Source organism: Caretta caretta, chromosome 8, assembly GCF_965140235.1.
Source record: "Caretta caretta isolate rCarCar2 chromosome 8, rCarCar1.hap1, whole genome shotgun sequence".
NCBI lineage: Eukaryota > Metazoa > Chordata > Testudines > Cheloniidae > Caretta > Caretta caretta.
The window spans coordinates 71,367,401-71,389,329 of record NC_134213.1 but is presented as its reverse complement, the minus strand read 5'-3'; the positions used below and the strand labels follow the sequence as shown (position 1 = coordinate 71,389,329).

General features: G+C 40.6%; 1 long non-coding RNA gene across 1 annotated transcript; it reads left to right on the top strand.

Moving 5' to 3' along the window:
• Nucleotides 1-5,882: 5,882 nt before the first annotated feature.
• Nucleotides 5,883-20,387, top strand: LOC125641332 (uncharacterized). The gene is made up of 9 exons (XR_007358023.2): nucleotides 5,883-6,190; nucleotides 13,228-13,272; nucleotides 14,140-14,181; nucleotides 14,663-14,704; nucleotides 15,302-15,343; nucleotides 15,941-15,982; nucleotides 16,199-16,234; nucleotides 17,769-17,798; nucleotides 18,558-20,387. It is a non-coding gene; the product is annotated as an uncharacterized LOC125641332 (long non-coding RNA).
• Nucleotides 20,388-21,929: the final 1,542 nt, after the last annotated feature.

Below are 21,929 nucleotides of genomic sequence, written 5' to 3'. Positions count from 1 at the left end.
GACTGAATTGGGGCACTCAAAAGACTGGAATTCCCTCACTGTTTAAAAAACGAAAAAATAGAGACGAGAGTAGTTGGCCCATTAGGGAGAAGACTGTTATTCAAATGTTGGATATGTCCCCTGAGGAGTGACTTCAGGGCATGAAGTTTTCTATGTGGAAACCATGTGTACCAAGGGGGAAATTTTCAAAGGAACATGGAATAGTTAGACACACATCTCTTATTGAAAGTCAGTGGTCACCTTACTCTTATTTTTGCCTTTAAAAAATCTGTTCCAAAGTCCTCTTGGCACACAGGTTTCAAATTTTTAGCCAAAGTAAGGCAGCTACAGAAAAGTGGCCTGATTTTCCAGAGACATGAGTGGTAGCTCCTATAGACATGAGTGGTAGCTAGAGATGCTCATCACCTCTGAAAGTCATCAGTTTTACTTAGATGCCTATAATATGGATTTGGAGGCATGTCCTTAGACACACAGATTGGAAAATATTGGCCTTAGTACTTAGGTGCCACATTGTGCTATTTGTACAGGACTTTGTGCAGAGCTAGACCACCATTGGGAGATTTTGAGAATTGTGCAGAAATTTTGCCTCCTAGAGCCCCCAGGGCTACAAGTTACCCAAAATGGGCCTGGAGAGAGGAGTGCAAGTTGGGGCCACACATGCTTCCCCTCTCTACACACCAGCCAGTGTCAAAGCGCTCTGATTGTGACAAAATCCCCCTGGCAGTTTCTTTTAGATTGGTATGGCTTGGCAGTGCCCCTCATATAGGCCAATGTATAATTCACTAATTTGGCCCATAATTATCCAGGGTTATTTTTGGTTTTGTTGGTTTTTTTTAAACTTTCCTAAAACCTCCATTTTAGACCTCTCATTTAGTGTCCAGTGGTGATCAGTAGGGGCAAAATAAGGACTAGGTAACTCTCTGCAGGCTCTCCCCTCACTGAGTAGATAAATACAAATCATTTCTTTTGCTGAGATACAGTTATATTCAAACAACCCTGCTTACACGGAAGTAACTGTTGTTGGGTTTCTTTACAGAGTTCCTCCTCCTACAACATCATTATCTGTAAACTGGTAAGCACAATCTTACACTGTGTTTAAAGATTTGTCCTGATGTGCCTCTTACGGTAACCAGAGATGTAGAGCTAGATTCTGGATGGTCCTTACACAGGCATGGGGGAGAGGGAAAGAGTTTTGAAGAATTACCGCAGAAAGAATTACCAGAATTGCAGCCCCTTCACAAAGGGGAACACTGTACCCTGAAGGGGCAGATAGGAAGGGGCATAAGTTGACCATGGCTCTGCCCTCCCCATGGTGGGACATGTGTATGATGTACCCCTTTAAAGGGGTGTAGCAGTTTGCACCTCGCCACTGCACTGGAGAAGTGTGGGAAGCTTTATGAGACAGAATGTGTCTTCACTGCTCCCTATTAATGGTGAAAAGTAAAATAGGAGCTTATCCAACACTGTTAACTCAAGCAAAACTCTCATCAGGTTAATATTCTGGCAAAACACTTCAGATTCCTCTGTAGTTAAATAACCTGTGTATATACATTTGACTGATTTTCCTAGGAGATGCTATTAGCTCAGATTGACACCTAAAGGATGATCATTGAATGTACACACACCTGGATACATCAGTGTTCATTAGAATTTGCCTCTTCTATGTCTCTGTATAGATTCAAAGCAACTCTGGAGGAGATTTGAGTACCATTCAGTAAATGGTGCTCTTTCACCAGATATGACCCTTTCACAGGAGTATACTCTCAACTTTCCATAATGTAGCCTAATGGAACAGAGGCAAAGCTTGTACCCTTCTCTGTATATTCCTTCCACCATCCAGATAAATACAGATGAGTTTCTTTTACTGAGACAGTATGGCATGTAATCAAAGCCTTTTCACAGCAAAATTACTGATTTATCGTTTCTTTACAGAGTCAATCTTCTACCCCACAGATCAGCAAAACCAATGGCCACGTATGTACTTTTATATCCATTCTATAGGCTTTTTTTGTGTTTTTTGTTTTGTTTTGCTTTTAAGCATGGAAAGCTTCTAAGCAGCCAAAATCTTAAAACAGAGATTTGGTATATTGGTATCATTGGTGGTGGGAGAGCTGTAAAGAATAAAAAAAAAATAATAATTTTTTTTTTACAACTACAGCAATCAGATTTGCTTTCTGTGAATATTCTAGCAAAGCATGTGCGTTTGTGGAGAGCCAACACAAATGGTCCAAAGTCAAATAAAGAGCCATTGGGTTGACTGCAATTATTTGTGTTATTCTTAAACAAGAGCAGAAGGATGCTGTGTAATTACTGACAATCAACTCTACATTAGTTAGCAGATGTATCCATGCAGTGCATAAATCCTTTTATGGTGATTTGCTTGTCTCAGAATTCAATATATACAGATCAATAACAGCTAGGACCTCCACCGTTTCTGTCTAACATTGTTAATTTAAACTTAACTTAGATATGTATTCAAGTTGCTGAGGTTCATATAATTAATTTAAAAACCAAGGAACCATTTTTCACATCTCTGCTTATTCAGGCTGTCCTCTTTTTACTCCTCTCTTTACTCCTAACTTTATGTTTATTATTGAATAATTCTGGAACAGTTTCCACTTCCTCTATTTCTTTTTCTTTCTTCTTTTTGGCCTCTCCCAGTTTTTCCCAAATGAATTTCAGACAAGCACATTTTAAAAAGGAAACACACCTATTTTCATTAGGGTCACTATTGCTTAGGGAAACTGTCATATATTTTCCAACCCTTTTGCAATTCTAGTCCTGTACTCTGTTATTCAAATGCCAAGAATCATTCATAGTTAGATTCTTTCTTAAATGTTGTACGGATGAGATCATGTGGTTTATCTTTTCACAAAGAAATAATTGGCTTCTTTAGAGAAATCAGTCCTCCTCACAAAGTCAGGTAAACCATATTTATTTTTCTCAATTTTTTACCCTGAATGTTGCTTGCAGTAGTTGAGAGCACTCATAAGAAAACTTACTAGCTCAGACCAGCATCTAAAGGATGGTCATTCCATTGATGGGATCATGGATACCTCATATCTCATTTAAGGCTCAGGTGCACTTAACTACACAGACTCCATATATTCACATGGACTTATTAATACAATTTTAAACAAACAGTGCTCTTCTATCTGAAAATCAAAACTGTCTCTGTGTGCTCAAAACACAACATAACATCACTTTAGCTTCTGCAGGTCCCATATTAAATCAGTGGAGTGGCATCAAAGATCACTAATACAGTGTTCTCCACCTGTTCCTTTCATCTCACAAGTAAGAAATACCAACAGACGTCCCTTACACTAATAGTACAGTATTCAAATATGCTTTTTTTTTTTTTTTACAATGAAATAAATGGCTTCTGCTTCCTTCACCGGGGCAGTCCACTATTTCACAGGGCAGCCAAATATTCTCACAGAGCAGCCAAGTAAGCTATCTTTTCTCCTCTGCTCTTAGTTATCTTCTGAGTAATCAATTGCTTCCCTACTGTTTGGATTATGTTCTCTAGTGTTGGCATAATTTGTTGTTGCAGGGTTAAATTACTGTAGGTTAATAAAGAGAGAGAGAGAGGGCTGATGGCAGGGGATACAGAATGCAGAAATGCTGTTTGCAATGAGTCCAAACTAGAATTGTCACAATATAGGCAAGACACTGCATGTTTCTTCACTAGTGCCCTGAAATTATGTCAAAATCTGTGGGCTAAATTCTCTACTGGGTTAAATTGGCACCACTCTATTGAAGTTACTAGTGCTATGACAATTTATATCAGCGTAGAATTTGGCCTTATTTGTCTGTATCAAACATGACTTCCTTGGCTTCTTGTTTCTTCCTGCTGAACGGCATTCAAAGATCCTAGCAGTGCATTTTCACCAGAAGAGCAGGGTGAGCTTTGGAGCAAGTGGTGCAGAGCAGAAGAAGAAAAAAAAGGCTGATCCCATGAATAACCTACCAGGGCATGTGAAGCTGGTCCCTGAAGTGTGTATGTGGACTGGAGGGGAGTTAACTGAAGAGTGCTCTAAAACTGTTGCAAGCTAACTTCTCCACGTTGGTCCTGCTGGCATACTCTAGATCAGTGGTTCTCAACCTATTTACCATTGTGGGCCGCTTTGCAGCTCTCTGTGTGTTATGTGGTCTGCATCCACATAATATATACATACTATCTACATATATATATGGTATTGCCCTGAGGATGTCACATGGACTGCAGCTGTGTGCTGATAGGGCCACAAACGGCCCATGGATCATGGGCTGAGAACCACTGCTCTAAAGGGTACTTAGAGCATGTTAACATAGTCCTCATTGAAAGGAGACTACATCAATAAGAACCAGGTACATTTTAGTCCCCCGCAGGGTTTAACATGTGTCAGTAAGATATGAACACTTTAGTGACACACTATAGTCACTGCAGCTTGTGACTTGGGAAGTGAATCCAGTATCCCAAACCCCACTGAAAATCAGTGTTGGCTTCACCTTTGGTTAGACCTTAACTACACATGTGCCAGAGGAGTGGTGGTGGAGAACACCTTGCTACTAACTACGAATTACAAAGACCACAAATCTGTAGCAGGCTTCTGGGGGTGGGGGAGAGTGATAGCTCAGTAGTTTAGAGCATTGGCCTCCTAAACCTAGGGTTGTGAGTTCAATCCTTGAGGGGACCATTTAGGGATCTGGGGCAAAAATTGGGTATTGGTCCTGCTTTGAGCAGGGGCTTGGACTAGATGACCTTCTGAGGTCCCTTCCAACCCTGATATTCTATGATTCTATGACTTAGATTTGCTGTGTTTGCAATTTGTATTTAGTCATGTGTGCACTCTCTCTCGCTCTCTCTAACATACACTCTATATATGTGGACTTGCATGCTTCACTGGGACAGTGTCCCCAGTACCCTCTATACTCTTCTGCAATGGCAGCTTGTGTAACATCTGTTTTCAGTGTATTCACAAATAAGGGCCAGGAGTGGAATTTTCAGTCATCTGAGTGACTTAGGACCCTGACTCACATTTTCAAGACTTATTTAGACACTTAAGAGCCTAAATCTCATTGAAAGTCAATGGGATTTAAGCTCCTAAAGTAACCTGAGTCTCTTTTGAAAATGGGAATTAGTTTCCTAAGTCACTCAAGTGCTTCTGAAAATTGTAACCCAGGTCCAAACCCCATTGCAGTCAGTCTTTCCATTGACTTCAATGGACATTGGATCAGGCCCTAAATGTATAAGTACCTTCTTCACTTTCATTTTGAAAGGTAAATCTTTCCATAGTGTAGGATGGCAAGATAAAGGGAGGTAAGTTGGAGAACTTACTATCGTCTGGTGCTTCACTCCTTCAGACAGAACCCTGCTTGAAACATTATTTCTACAATGAAAATAAATTGTTGGGATTTTTTTTTCCAGCAGGGTGGATCGTCTTCTTCCGGTGTCAGTAAGGGTTGTGGAGAGGTAAGTCTCTTTCCTCTCTATATGTGGAGATTTGTCTCAATTTGCTACTTTGTAGCATTTTGTTATAAATTAGATTGTGCCCATTAACTGAAATAGGAGCTTTTTGTTTCCATTGTTGTGCCTAAAATTATACAGTGCGGAGAACCAGAGAGACTGACATTGGCTACTGTACTGAACAGCAATGGCCTCAGTTAGACACTAGTATATAAATAATAGGTACAGTTAATGACCCATCCATTTTGAGAGTAATCATTAACCATATAGTTCATAAGTACCTGAATTCGGATTCTCTACCCTCCTCTAAAATCACAAACAAACACAGCCATGTGTGAATAGGTCTCAATGAAACGTTGCTGCATTTAACACAACTATAATCAGAGATTCTCTCTCAGGCTGACTCCTCAAGAATGAGAGTTGAATTAGTAGTTTCCTGGTCAAAGACCACCCTTCCTTCGAATTCTGTTCCCCCATGTGGACACTTGAAATGACCTCAGGTCCAGTAACTCTGTATTGAATAGTGAGAACCTGGCTATGTGAGGAGAAAAAGGGAGTCAAATATGAGGTCAAAGTAGTAATAGTGAAACTAGGTAAAAGAATATAGTGGAGTTTATCATGAAAAAGAGAGGTTGAGACTAGAAGCTTCAGGAGGAAAGCTAAGTTGTTTTGCAAGGAAATGAATGGTTTGGGTGTCTTTTTACACAGGGCACTTCATACGACAGCAATCCCTGCCACCAGGTGAGTAACCTTTCTCCATGGTTTTTAAGGTTTGCCTTCAACTGGTTCTTAGTAATGGAATGTGTTGTTGTAAATGTAATTTCTTGTTCTCAAACGGTGGAACAATGCTGCAAACAATTTCTCTGAAAAGTGTGTACAAACCTCATTAGAGAATTTGACTCTGCCGCTAAACTGCCTAGGTGATTTTGGGCAAAATTTGAAGAACACCTAACTTACTTGGAAGTTTCTTTTTAACTTAATTAAATTGTCAGATCCAGATCATCCACCTCTCCCACCTGTAGGAGGAGGTGTGGGGAAGGACGTAGGGGGGGGGATCCTTTCACAGCGATCCCACTCCCCAACTCCAACGTTGCCCCTTTGAGGCAGTGAGGTTTGGCCCCTCTGCTGGACCCAAACCCAAAAACTTAGCTGTGTTTCTGGCTCCCTGTCAGTGTGACTACACTGAAGCCATACCCAACAGTATTTTTGAAACTCATTTTAAGCACAAGAAGAGAGGAACCCTCACTGTGCTGGGTGCTGGTGAAGCAGTTCCTCAGCACCAGAGAGCTGAAAGACAAGTGACCAGAGAATAGAACATTAGCAAAGACAGAGAATTCCAGGGCCCTGTATTGGGAGGGGGGTTGTGTCCCCTAGTGGGGAGAGCACTAGCTCACAATTCCCCTTGTGGCTCATGTCTGTGATCAGCATTAGGGGAATCCAGGCTCTCTCAGTCCACCAGGTTCCAACCCGGGGCCCTGGGACTGTTAGTTCAGGCGTGCAGCCGGGGAAAGAGTATCACCAACCCTGTTCCCTGGATCACTTCCTACCATATTCAGTCTCACTGGAGGCCCAATGTGGGCCAACTGTCAATTCACAACATGCTCTCAACTGAAAGGGGTCCAGGAGCTCAACTCCTTCACCCATGGGCAGATGTTCTGCTTTCTCTCTGGAGCTGGCCTGCAGCTCCCCATTGAGGTTTGTTCCAGGCAGCATGGGACTTCTGCTGTCCCCCGAGAGGAACTACCTGTGCAGGTCTACTCCCTTGCACTGACCACCCCGACTGACCTGTGTTGCACCCTTTTAAGCTCCACTTACTGCATGGAAATTTATTCCAGCATGCCTCTTGGTACTGGAAAACTTCACTGTAATTTGCATTGTATCCCACTGTTGTGTGGGAATTTTTGTTGAAGGATGAAGTTGTACAGAAAATTAGAGGCTGAATTACATTATTTGCGACTAGAGAGACAAGGTGGATGATGTAATATCTTTTACTGGACCAACTTCTGTTGGTGGAAGAAACTTTTGAGCTTCACAGAGCTCTTCTTCAGAAAAGGTAAATGTTGTGTATTTGGTTGTTGTGGTAATAGAACCGTGTTGTTGCTATGGCAACTGAGTTAGATTATTAGGGGATAACGCAGCCAGTTTTTGGCTGGCTTTGGTTAGTTCAAATGTGTGGCAATAAATGGCAGCATTTAAGGTTTACAGCTCTGCCTCAAATGATTTCTTCCTAAAACTGCTGCCCCCAAGGATACAACAAAGTGGCGATGAGGATGGGATTCCTGTGCTGCCCCAGCAACAAAAGGAAGTAGAAGTCAAGGTGCAAAAAAACAACAACAACAAAACCTTTTTGCTGTTGGAAGGGGGTGAGAACTGACTGTGCAATCTGAAACTAAAACCATGGCTACACTTACGTGGCCGCTGGAACCTTTTGAGGACACTATAGTGCAATGGCACATATGTACTGAGCGTTTTGAGCTTTTTGTTATTGCAAATGACATTACAGAAGAGAAGAAGGTACCAATATTCTTAAATGTTGTAGGGACTAAGACCTACTCCCTGCTACGCAGCTTACTACACCCTGTTAAGCCTGATTCCAAATCTTACAATGACACTGTGGAAATCCTGGGCTCCCATTTTTATCCAAAACCATTGGTAACTGCTGAAAGATATAGGTTCCACAAAAGAGACCAAAAAGAAGACGAAACAGTTGTACAATTTGTAGCAACTTTGAAAAGGCTTGCGGAACACTGTGAATTTAAGGAGATGTTAAATGATGCCCTACGTGACAGGTTAGTGTGTGGCCTGCACAGTGAAGCTATATGGAAGCGCCTATTGACAGAGGCTCAGCTTACCTTACAGAAAGCTGTTGATATTGCAGTCTCCATGGAACTGACTACAAAGGAGGCGCAATACATGGGTGCATCCCCTAGGGTGCATAAGGTGTCACAAGAACCTACCCACAAAACTATGGAGAGTCAGGAATGTAACTGCTGTGATAAGCCGGGTCACCAGCCATCAGAATGCTGGTGTAAGGACCTGGTGTGTTGACACTGTGGAAAAAAGGGACACACTGAGTGTGCCTGTAAACAAAAGAAAAAGAGGCCTGTGGTCTGGCCGACCAAAAAGGGGAACCTGCATACCCTAGAGCAGACCCAGGACGACCAAGGAGACACCTCTTCACAAGAAGTGCCACTGCACGTTTTGTCTTTGGCAGTGGGCTCACAGGAATACTGGGTAACCCCGTTGTTGGATGGCAAACCTATACGCATGGAACTGGACACCGGTGCAGCCATCTCACTGGTCTCCGAGACTGTGTATAAAGAAAAGCTACAGCATCTTCCGCTTAAGGCAACAAAAACTGTTCTGAAGACGTATATGGGAGAAGCCATGCCTATGTTGGGCACTATTGATGTTAAGGTGGAGCTCAATGGACAGGCTGCTAAATTGCCACTGTTTGTGGTGAGAGGTAATTACCCAGCATTAATGGGTAGGTCTTGGCTTAGGAAGATTCAGCTGAACTGGGCAGAAGTGCACCGAATGACTAAAGAAGAAACTGGTCTGACCGCTGTACTAAGGAAATATGCTGCTGTTTTTGGAGAGGATCTGGGAAATATGAAGAGAATCACTGTGACATTGAACATTAAACCTGACAGTCAACCAAAATATCTGAAAGCCAGAACTGTGCCATATGCATCAGGCCGAAAGTTGAAGCAGACCTGGAGTGCCTGGTCACAAATGGAGTCCTTATACCAGTTACCCTTAGCCCAGGGGCAACTCCTATCATTCCAAACAGTGAAGAAAGATGGCTCCCTCTGGATTTGTGGTGATTTTAAAGTCACTGTCAACCCGGTGTTGTGTGCAGAGCAATACCCGCTTCCCTGCATCGATGACGTCTTCGCGGGCCTGGCTGGGGGACAAAAGTTCAGTAAGATTGATCTGAGTCAAGCATATTTACAGATGCATGTCGATGAAAAGTCCCAAGAGCTGTTGACTATTGTGACGCATAAAAGGCTTTATCGATACTGTCACCTACCCTTCGGAATAATGTCTGCTCCTGCCCTGTTCCAGAGGGCTATGGACCAGATCTTGTGTGGCTTGCCAGGAGTCCAGTGCTATCTGGATGACATCTTGGTCACTGCACAAAATGAGGAGGATAACCTAAAGAATTTTAGAGGCTACCCTACAAAGACTGGAAGAGTATGGCCTACGAGTCTGCAAAGACAAGTGTAAATTCTTCCAGCCCTCTGTTAAATATTTTGAGAGACATCATTGATACTATGGATCTTTGTAAAGCCCCTGCAAAAGTTAAGGCTATTGTTGAGGCTCCCCCTCCTCGAAATGTTAGCCAGCTTTGCTTGTTTTTAGGACTATTGAACTATTATTGAAAGTTCATCTCACAGTTAGCCACACTGCTAAAACCACTTCACGAACTCCTTGGGCAGAACAAGGCCTCTAAGTGGACTGAAGCCTGTGATGTTGCATTTAACAAAGCTAAGGGTGCACTGCTAAATTCTGAAGTTCTGACGCATTTTGATCCATCCTTACCCCTAAAATTGGCCTGCAATGCCACCCCTTATGGAGTGGGAGGGGTCGTGTCACACATTTATGCCTTTGGGAGAAGAGAGACCTATTGCTTTTACTTCACACACTCTAAGCAAAGCTGAAACTAACTATGCCCAAACCGAACGTGAGGCATTGGGAACTGTTTTCGGAATTCGGAAGTTTCATCAGTACCTGTTTAGGCAGAAGTTTACTCTTTTCACAGACCATCGACCTCTGACTTCAATTTTTGGACCTCACACAGGCATTTCCCCATTAGCTGCTAGTCGTATGCAATGTTGGGCATTGTTGCTTTCAGCGCACACGTATGAAATCAAATATCGGAAATCCACTCTGCACGGCAATGCGGATGATCTCTCAAGGTTGCCTTTGCCAGTCAAACATCAAGATATTGCCCAGAAAGAAATCTTTTACTTTGAACAGGTAGAGAATACACCCATCACCGCTACTTAAGTAAAGAAGGCAACTCGCGTTGACCCAGTATTGTCCCAAGTTATGGACCTGGTGATGCATGGAACATCTCGATGAACCTCTCCAGTCTCACCTGACCTAGTTACCTACATGTCCAGGAGGACAGAGTTATCGATCCAATCTGGTTGTTTGTTGTGCGGGAGACATGTCATTATCCCACCACCACTGAGATCACAGATGTTAGAACAGCTACATTCCGGTCACTGTGGAATAGTGCGCATGAAGGAAATAGCTCGAAACTATTTTTAGTGGCCTGGATTGGACAGTGCTATAGAAGAGAGGGCAAGAGCTTGTATGTCATGTCAGGATGTGAGGAATGGGACACCCATGGGACTGGCCTGAAAACCCATGGCAATGTATTCACGTTGACTTCGCTGGCCCTTTTGAGGGAAGCATGTTCTTGGTGGTGGTAGATGCCCATTCTAAACGGCCAGAAGTCTCTATATTGCAGTCCACTACTGCAGAGAGTACTATCCAAAAACTACAGGGACTCTTTAGTCATTTTGGTCTGCCAGAACAACTTGTGAGTGACAACAGACCGCAGTTGGTCTCTCGAGTTTCAAAATTTTATGAAGGCAAATGGGATACACCACATCACTTCAGCACCATATCATCCATCCACCAATGGATTAGCTCAAAGTTTTGTGCAGACAATGAAACAAGCTTTGAAATCGGCAAGGGGACAATTATCCATTCAAAAGCGTCTGGACAACTTTTTACTATCCTACAGAAACATACCTCATGCTACGACCCAGGCATCCCCGGCCTTTCTAATGATGGGACAACAGCTGCGCACTTGCTTTGATCTGCTGCAACCTTCTGAACCCCGACAAATTGTGCAACGTCAGCAGCAAGATCAAGTCATCAGGTGTGCACCCAGAGCAAAAGACTGAACCTTTAGCCCAGGACAGCCAGTTTTGGCTCGGAATTATACTTCTGGAGCTAAATGGATCCCTGCCACGGTCATCACTCAAACAGGACCTGTTTCCTACACAGTCTGGACCAGAAAGGATCTCACCTGGCAGTGACATGCAGATCAGCTGTTGCCCGGTCATACCAGTCCTCAAGACACATCTTCAGTTGAGTTGCCTGACTTCATCGCTTCTGGCAAGAAACCTGTTCCTGACTGTCCCCTTCCATTACTGCCGGCGGCTGAGATACCCCCCTGGCCGGAACGAGCTGATACCACATCCTCACCCATTCACACTACGAACCCTGAGCCCATTGTCAGGCCTGCGCCCAAGACAGACACTTTCAGGTGCAACAACACCAGAAGTCTGCCGTAATCCACCTAGAGACAGAAGGCCTCCTCAATGGCTGGATCTTTAGCTAGTGCGAACCCACAGTTACGGAGCAAAATAATCCCTGGGGTTTAGCGGGGAACGGAAGCAGTCTACCCTCCTTCTCTAGTTTAGTGTTTGTTTTATTTAGGGGATGTTCTTTTTACGGGGGGAGGAATATGTTGTGTATTTGGTTGTTGTGGTAATAGAACCTTCTTGTTGCTATAGCAACTGAGTTAGATTATTTGGGGATAGCCCAGCCAGTTTTGGCTGGTTTTGGTTAGTTCAGTGTGTGGCAATAAATGGCTGCTTTTCAGGTTTACAGCTCTCTGTGTCTCAAGTGATTTCTTCCTAAAACTGCTGCCCCCAATGATACAACAGTAAACATTGTCACAGATATATACAAGGTGGAAAAGACTGTTAAGCATAAGAGGTTAACATATGTTGCAGGAGATCACATAAAATGAAGTGGGCAGTTAACATCTCTGCAGTCCTAGAACACAGGAGAGTTAGTAGGTTACAAATTGTTGTAATGAGCTATAAAATTAGTGTCTCTGCCAGTAACCAAACTATAACATAAGAACATAAAATCCTGAGCTCAATGAAGTCAATGGCAAAACTTCCATTGACCTCAGTGGGGCCAGGATTTCACCCATCCTTGGATATACATTTTGTATTTCCCTATAGTTAGAAAAGTCATCTTGCTGACTGACCCAGGTATGCGCCATTGTCAGTTTTGGCATTCCAAGGAGATATTACTATTGTCGATCAGAGTTCCTCCTCAAGGATGAATGTTGACCATCTTGGAACCTTCAGTTCAGACCATTCATTAATATTACCCTCCTTGAAGCTTCCATGTTCACGTGTGACAAACTCGTGGCCATTCACTGTATTAATGCAATAGAAGGACATGGAGTGCTCCATTCTCCATGCCATCCACTTAAACAGAATTTTTACTGAAAAGTGATAGTTTCTGTGGAGACTGTTCAAAATTGGGCATATGAGGGCAGTGTGGAGCATTTAAAAAATACAAAGCATTTATTGCTTCACAGTATTTACCTTTTTACTATTTTCAGTTTATATTTAAGTCACATAATCATCAAGTCTGCAGTGTTCACCATTCCCTAATCCTTTCTTCCCCTAAATAAATATCAATAGGGTTCTTTTCCTTAACAAAATCATAGTGAACCAATTTACTAAGAAATAATTGATTTTTAGTTTACTTTAAAGGCTGGATCATTGACCTCTCAGAGCTATGGCAGTAGCCAGGGACATAGCTCTTCATTTTGCTTGTTAAGGTCTTATTTTACTCCTTATCACAAACCTTAGTTTTTAGGGACTCTTTACGCTACCAAAGCTTTCTATTTGTGTGACCTTAACTTCCAAGCTACAGGCCCCAAGATCTAGTCCATTGTCTTTAAGCAACCCATGTTATGAGGAAATAACTGATTTCAGATGTCTTTACAGGGCTCACAAAGTAATTCAGGCAGCAGTAGCAGTGCTTGTGGTCAGGTGAGTACTTTTTTCTCCAGTGTGTCTAAGTTTTTGTCCCAACTTTCCTCTGAGTAAATGAGCACTAATTTACTTGTCATTCTATATACGCTCACCTAATTTTCACCTTTCATTCAGCTGTGAAGACTACGAGCCAGGGTCACTTCTGTTTCTAGACACTGCTTTTTTCCTTAGGCACTAGCACAGTGCGGCAGTGTTTTCACTGAAAACACCAAAGGGAAAAATGTCTCTAAATCCCCCCCAAAAACTAACAACATTTGAATTGATATTGGAATTTCTAAACTATTATATGTGTGACAACACTTATAGTATATGATCTTTACTGTTTATTTAACTATGGTCAAATGAAACCCTACGGGGCCATTAGTGTGGTGAATGGGGTTTTTTTTTTACCGTTCATTTGATCGTTTACATAAAGACTGAAGCTATTTGAAATTATATTGATCTGTATTGACCCCTTCAACCAGCTTTCAATGCTGCTGCACAGTTGTTCAAAATACATAATACTTTTTAGCACCATACAATAATTCAATTTTTAGTAATCATATAGTACTCAAACCTATGTACTCTGACTGAATATTTCCCTAAGAACTCACACTCCGTATGCACACAGCACATGGGCATATCAAACTCTTGTGTCACCCAGAGTTAGCATTCATTTAAATCTACATATATTCCATTTTAAAAAAAAAATAGTTCTCCTATGGCTGCATTTACCCCATCAGGGCTCTGCTCTTGGGCTTTCACCTAGTGGAAGCCAGGGTAAATCTGGGCAGAATCTGTCCCAGGGAATTTTACCTTTGTGTAGGTGAATGGACTATCTTGTTACTTCTACAAGACAATAACTATCTTCTGGTTTTTTCACAGAGTTCATCCAACTGTGCAGGCAGCAAGACTATCGTTGCCCGGGTAAGCACACTTTCTTCATCGTATTTAGGGGATTTTCTCTAGTATGCCTCTAAGAAAATGAACACTTGGTTTATTTACTTGAAGAGTAATTTTACTGTAAAGAGAGTTAGTTTTCGGAGAAGGCCTGATTTTGTAAGGTCCTGCTGCGGGGTTCGGGACACCCTTAGTTTCCATTCATCTTGCAGAATTGGGATATACTGAAATTAGTGGACATTAAACTGGAATAGAATTATTTCATCCAAACAGTGCTCAGGAACGCTGTACAGTTGTTGCACTCAACAAACATGGGAGGTGTGGACCTGGGAATTATGTACAAATAAGGCTTTGTATTATAATTATGTATTATACCATTTAATTTATAGGCCAAAAGGTCTTTGGATATCAGAACAAATAAAAATATAGCCCAAAATGAGGCATTGTGCCTGAATGTACATGTCAAAATTTTCATGGGTTACTAGCTCATTTCATTGTCTTTTTACAGGATACAGCTCATGCTCTAAGCAGAAGCAGTTACAATGGACAGGTAAAGCAATACCGGTCATTTTTTCCCAGAATTTTGTCTCAGAGTAAAGCTGTTGTAATGCTAGCAGTTTTGAGGGTAGACATACGCTAAAGCTAGGTCTACAGTACCACATATGCTGGCAAAACGTACGTTGTTCAGAGTTGTGACTATTCCACCCCCTAGCTGTCCCCTAAACTAGTGGCTAGAGAAAGAGTACAAGGTCACTGGATCATATTCACCTGTTTCCATAAGATGTCTCCTGACAAGTAGTAGTTTTTCAGGATAAAAGACCCAAGGTGATGTACACCAAGAGAGTAGTATTCAGAGTCTCTTTTATGTGATGAACCCTCAGAACAGAATACATATTGTTAATGACACAAAGAGCTCAGAGGCAGATCCATCCAGTGGAGACAGAGCACTTCCTGCTACAAGTGCATGCTAGATAGACTGTTGTGTGTGCATATGCGTGGAGAACCCAATATGCACTATTGGCAAACAAGAGTGCAAATCTGGCCGCTAAACCAGTATAGAACTACATTGTGGGGGAAATCTTCTTGTAAAATGATGGTGGTATAATTTTTCTCACAGAGAAATTACTCATTTTTGTTTTCTTTACAGAACGAATCCTCTAGCACAAACAGCATTAGTGCCAATGTCGAGGTAATGACACATTCTCTACTGAATTTAAAGTCTCCCCCCAAAGAGCTTCCTAGTGAATGAACATTCAAGTTTCAGAAATTACCTCCACTTGTGTTGTACAGTGAACATGGTTACACAGGGACTGAAGTTATTTGATGATGAACTGATTTGGAATGTCACTTTCTGATCAGATCTAAACTCCTATAGGAGTTATCTCATCTTCCTTAGAATCCCCATCCTTCATACTTCCACAGCTGTTAAAAGCCTGTCTAATCATTATACTTACTCCATCGCAGGACATGAGCTGTCTTTCATTTTGGCTACTGTTCAAAGAGAACTTTTAACAGAAAAACAATCATTCATTTCTCCTCCTGTTGTGGTGTAAACCAATCAACATCCACTGAACTTAAATTTTCAAAGAACCTTCATGTAAAGACTGTAAATTGCTGGAGTGAAGTAATACGAAAGAGACTGTGCATTCCCTGCTTATCCTACACTTCACTAAGCAGTTAAGCACAGACTGGGGTCCTCTCTCTGTTTTTTTTTAACCCTGAATGAAGTATGGCACTTAATCAAGTCTTTTCACAAGAAATTGACTCATTTCTGGTTTCTTTAAAGGGTGGAGCATTTATCTCATTCAACAATGCTTCCAATAGCCAGGTAAGGCTACTTTACGTTTCTCACTCTACTTTAATGTGTTGTTCTAAGGTAGGGTTGTGGAATGAAGGGAAACACAGTAGTGTTTTCACTCTCCTGTTTTTGTTTTCATTCCATTAAGCAGGAAAGTATAAATAAAGTAAATATCTGTTCCTCAAACTGGACTATAGTTAAAGACGATCTTTTACACTAAAATAACTGGTTTGTACCTCTTTACAGGGATTACCTTCAGGAGGAAACTAGTTTGGTGGAGATGTAAGTCCTGTTTTCCCCATAGTATTTACCACTTTCTTCCAGGAAAGTGAAAATAATAGATATCATTTGGATATCAGTTCTGCTGTGAGAAATATGTTCAAGAATTACTTTACTCTGAGTAAAAAAATACATAAGAATACTGGATGTTACTACTCTGCAGTGGAATAGCAACACAAATGCTGCACATCACAATGGGGAGCCATTACAGTAAATCAACACATGCGTAGCATAATGTAGTTCTCTCTCTCTCGCTCAAACTAGTCATGCATAATCACCAGAGGGTTTCCCATATGATGCAGGCACACTCCAGGTCTGCATGCTCAGTCTGTAGGCACCATCTTTTCATGTAATAATAGAGTTGTAATTAGAACTTTATATTCCTGGTATCAGTCTAAGTACCTAAAGTACAAAGACTGCAGCACATTCATGAGAAGATACTCCGAGGCATGGTTGTTGTTTGAACGGCACCTATAGTTGTGGCATGGGATATTTTATTGAAGACTTCCTTCAGTTTCAAACCATAATGATACTATAGTAATCCCATATAAGGAATCACATCTGACAGAAAATTCAGATTTCAGAGGAACAGCCGTGTTAGTCTGTATTCGCAAAAAGAAAAGGAGTACTTGTGGCACCTTAGAGACTAACCAATTTATTTGAGCATGAGCTTTCGTGAGCTCATGCTCAAATAAATTGGTTAGTCTCTAAGGTGCCACAAGTACTCCTTTTCTTTTTGAGAAAATTCAGAGTGATTCAACAGCTTCCTTTCTCATTAACCAGAATGAAATAGCTTGGTCTCCTTGCAGAAAAAAAAAATAGTGGCTGCTGTTCTGAAATACTTGGGTTTTTAATCTTACTGTAGCCAGACTTTTGTGCGGTGTATTAAGACCATGTAGCTCACAGTAGTTGGCTCATGTAATGGTGGAATTCACACCAGTGCAGAGGGCCAGCACAAATAAATTTTAGGTTGCTTTTCCTCACAGACTTACAATCACAGAAGGTTTTTTTAAACACATTATACTTTGTTTACACTTTTGTCTGCTAGACTGAAGCAGTTATGAAATTTCTGTTCTTCGTGTAGGTACTTACAGATTATGATCAAGTCATCCCTTAACCTTATCTTCTTTTGATATCTGTTTAGTTTGAGCACCTCGAATCTTTTACTGTAAGCCATGTTTTCTAATCTTTTTAACCAGTCTCATGCCTCTTCTCAACCAGTCTCATGCCTCTTCTCTGAACCCTCTCAAAGGTTTTCAACATCCTTCTTGAATTGTGGACACCAGGCCTGTGTGTAATGTAAGGTAGCTGAATGAAAGGAAACAAAATAAATGTTCTTTCATTCCATTTAGCAAGGATTTTTAGATAAAGTCAGTGAGCCTGATTCACTGCTCCATTTTATGTCCATGCAACTTTGTCTTTGTGAGATTACAGCAGTTTCAAACCACTTTCTCAGAATAGTCAAACCCTCATACCATAATTTAAAAACCATTTTACATGTGGGAGGAAATAACTGTTTCCATTTTTTTTTAAACAGGGCTCATATTCCTCAGAAGGTGGTTACAGAGTAAGCACTCTTCCCTTATAGCTTTTACTGTTTTCTTCTAATATGCAGCTTACATTGAAAATATTGATATAATTTTGATTAGGGCTGTTTGTGATATGAGGGATCTATCAGAGTTCCTTTAGTCCATACAAATATCTGAGAATATTGAACATTATAGTGAAGTATAATAGCCTCATCAAATTTGAGTAGAAGTATACAAAATACTGAATTCCCACTGTATTGCTTCGATTCAGCCTACCACTTAGAAACTGAATGCGTGGTTATTTTTTAGATTTGGTCTAATAATTGGAATATTTCATTATTCAGAATCCCCTGCCTTTAAAGGACCAGTATTTCCTTTTCAGTGCCAGGTAACTGAACACAGCACCCCATTGAAACCCAGCATAAATGAACACAACTCTACAGGAATCTCTGGCCTGCACCTCCTTAAACCAAGTCTGAATTTGGTGCACGGATTCTGAGTTCTGCAGACAAACCAAAAAGGCTAACTGTCACACATACTCCTCCCGTACAGTTGTTGTTTTTTTTACCCCACCACATAAAGTTATTTATGTAATATACTGGCTAGCCAGTACTTCTACCCAAACCACACAGTCAACATTTATTAATGCGAACAGATAAGTAGTGCAGTTCTCTGGAATTTACCATGCTTTGAGAATCACAATGAATAAAATTGTTCTTTGCTTCGGATTTATCAAATTGTTCCTCATTGCCTGGCTGTTTCTGAGAATGAGTAACATGTATTTCTGTTCTTTGTAGAGCTCTGCTGGGACACAGTCCAGCCCTGGCCTTTTGCTACTATTCAGTGTTTTGAGTGCCTTTGCCATCTCTTCTTCAGTTGTGCCCAAGTGAACATCTGAAGATGTGACTGGAGACCACAAAGCGTATTCTGTAATAACAGATTAATTTTCTGTACAAAATTCTAGTCAACGTTGAATATATAATTTGCTGGTTTGTTGTAATGTCATTATGTATGGTTAATATGCCACGCTTTTGATTAGTTCTACCTTTTTTAGTTTACAGTATATGCTGGTTTATTTTTCAGTATTTTAGGCATCATTTGAAAAGGAGATATTGTGCCCTAACTATATTAATTTTTATTTCTAACTGATGTGATGAATACTTGATTTGAATCTGATCTAATTGTGAATCCAGCCTCTCAGATATCTGGAACCACATGGCTATTAACCTGGGGGGGGGAGGAGGGGGGATTGCAGATTGTCATGTGTGAAAGCTGAAGGCTCTCACTCGTCATTACATAAAGCCAATCCTGTAATTTGTATAAAAAGGCCTCAGTGGAACAGAAAAGCAGTGTTGGACCATTACTCTTAATCTATTATAGTAATTAAACTAGAACTAAGTGTCAATCTTGCAATGCACAAATTTCTTATTGCAGTGAAACTTTTGGATATTCCACCTCTTCCATAAAAGGCCATTGAAGGGAGACCTTCTGATACTTAAAATAGAACACCGTGTGTCTAGACCAGTGGTTTTTAACCTTTTTTCATTTGCAGACCTCTAAAAAAGATTTCAAACTGGAGGTGTAGACCCTTTGGAAATCTTAGACATAGTATGTGGACCACAGTTTGAAAACCACAGATCTGGACACACTCCACCTAATGCCTTAGTAGGGAGTGTAGCCCGGAAGAAGCTATGGAAGGCTAATAACCTTGGAACTGGTGAAAACCCACCCACTCTGGGAATGTTTGAGAATTACTCTGGCTACTGAAACTGCTAGTATCTCTGTATCAGCTCTCTTTCAGCAAGTATTTTGCCTAAACTACAAGACCTGATTTATTGTCAAATTTAATCTCAAGAATGATATTGAGATCCATAAAATAGTATTGATGTGCAGCAGACATAGTCTGAGAGAAACATCATCTTTGACTGGCAAGGATTTCAAGGAAACAAAGTTTTACATATAGCATCTTTTAGCAGTGTTTTCCCTTGGAGCTCTGTTCAGAAGTGTTGCCTTTGAAAGGCTGGATATGGAATCTGGGAAGATGCAGATTACACCCAGAAAATGCAAATGCTAGTAGTTTTAAAATGTAACCTGTTAACATACTCACTTCCAAGCAATAAATTCCTAGCAGCAGGTAAATGGTGTTTAATAAATTACATCTTTATTGTACTGTCTCTAACAGATGTGTACAACTGTCCTAGTTCCAACAGCATGGTATGTTTTAAAATAGGTTGAATGTTAACCACATGCACCTAAAACACTTTAAAAGAAATTAATCCAAGACCTATAGAAGTTGTACGTAGTCTTAAAGCACTTAAAACTATATCCACACTGTAAACCTCCTAAGTAGGTACATGGATGAAATCCTGTCCCCATTGAAGTTGATGGGAATTTTGCCATTGACTTCAATAGGGCCAGGATTTCACCCATTGCTGTTTTTTCCCCCTATGTTCTGTACAGAGCACACTGTCAGCATTCCATAAATACTTAATATTATCAAACCAAATCCTGAAGTCATTACTCACTCAAAATGAGTTTTGCTTGAATAAGAACTCCTAGATTTGACCCATAGTGCATATCTTTAAAACAGATTTATATATACAATAAAATAGTTATCTAAAATACAATATCCTGTGTAGTGTTCATTTGCATAACTTTATTGCAGCAGTGCAATATCTATCATTGAGTCCATACAATGTCTTGCCATTCATCACTTTTCTGAGGTATAAAAAAATTAGTTTTAAAACTGTTTTTGGTATAATACTTGTGAGCAGTTTTATGTGAATTATGAAACTCATAACATATGATAACTAAGTGTGGGCAGAGTGAAAATGCAAGGATTGTAGGTGTAAATAATGTGGACCTGAGAATTATGAGTTTGGGTGAAGTGATGTTTGAGAGAAAAATACCATAATTTTCCCTTATTACAAGGTTTTTCTAAAGTATTCTCTGTATGGCTTTGTCTCCAAATCAATAGCAGGAACAAAGGTAACATGGGATAGTTGGAGTGAATCTCTACACTGAATTAATAAGAGAAAAAGAGAGGCTTTATATAGAATATTGTTTTCCTTATTCTAATAAAACTTGTTCAGCTGTTAAAAATTTTCTGTAATTATTTTCCATTCGCACAAGACACCCACCAATAGATATGATCATCTGAGCAGTTTCTATAGTTAGCTAGGAGTTTTGGGCTGCCACTTCTAGATGGGAAAGAAATTGAGTCAGAACTATTCTTTGGGTACAATGAGCATCAAGGCTGCAACTCTAACAACCAGACTATGCACGTGTCATGAAGAAAGCTGTGGAAATCAGTGGGACTTAAACTTTGCTCCAAGTACTTGCTGGGATTATTATTTTCTATAGCACTTTTCAGAAGCATTAAAGTGCTTTACAGAATTATAGACAAAACCACATATACATGATCATGTCATTAAATCCTCTTGTGAATAGAGTAGCCATAACCCCATAGAGCAAAATTGCACAACACTTTTAGATTGGGAAGTAAAGACTACTGAATTCAATTTAAGTGTGGGGAAGTAGATGGGCAAAAAGTATTTACCCAAACTGGAACTTGGCCATGACACCAGGGCTTACATCTTTATTCTTGCAAAAAAAAAAAAAAAAAAAAAAAAAAAAAAGCAGCCATGTGCTGTTTAACAAGTGGTCACATCCTTGGTTTTGTGTTATCTGAAATATGGCATTTCCTGTCCCTTAACAACGTAGTAGGACATTTGCTCAGTACTACCTTAGAGAAAGTTTGCAAACCTTTCCCACTGTCTGACACTGAAAACTTCAGTGTTGACTGGCTGTTTGCTGCTGCTGACGCTTTCTAGTGTCATCTACTGTACTCTGTTAGAGAGATGGATTATTACAATGTCAGTATTGGCTGGCCCACTGTACAAATACCAACAGTGTTAATGCTGCTAGAGCTGAATCAGTACTAGCAACAGCGAGAAATCTTTCTAAAACTTCCTTTAGTGTGCACACAACTAGAAGAAAAGTGTTAGCTTGAAATTTTAGGAAATCAGTCAGACTTTGATTGCACAAAGTTTAACTGATGGCTTATGGCTGATGTTTTAGGTGTATTTCTTTCAGCGTCTGTTTTATGATTTCTTCCCATTAAATCTACAGTTTATTTCCTCCTCCTCTTATCCCTGCTCCCCAGAACA